This window comes from Penaeus monodon, chromosome 19 (genome assembly GCF_015228065.2).
Source record: "Penaeus monodon isolate SGIC_2016 chromosome 19, NSTDA_Pmon_1, whole genome shotgun sequence".
NCBI classification, from domain to species: domain Eukaryota; kingdom Metazoa; phylum Arthropoda; class Malacostraca; order Decapoda; family Penaeidae; genus Penaeus; species Penaeus monodon.
In genome coordinates this window covers 19,954,819-19,955,019 of record NC_051404.1, presented here as the reverse complement: position 1 = coordinate 19,955,019, position 201 = coordinate 19,954,819, and the positions used below count along the sequence as shown (strand labels likewise).

The window sequence follows — 201 nt, the reverse complement described above, 5'->3', positions numbered from 1 at the left end:
GAATGCCACGAAAGGCGAATAACCCGCAGAACAAGGAGCGAAGGAGGCCCCGAGGAGCCGCGCGTCAGGTACCCTCCTCCCGGAACACGAGTGGGAGGCGTCCAAGTGGCCAGGAGGCGGCCGTGGCAGGTAAGGCGATCACCCGCGCACCTCTTTGAGACGATGGCCGCGGAAAAATCTCGCGTTCGCCGCTTTAGTCTC

General features: G+C 63.7%; 1 protein-coding gene across 1 annotated transcript in view; it reads right to left on the bottom strand.

The window, feature by feature from the left end:
* LOC119585123 overlaps positions 1 to 201 on the bottom strand; it is a gene marked incomplete in the record, with an annotated part of 13,689 nt that overhangs the window by 7,993 nt on the left and 5,495 nt on the right.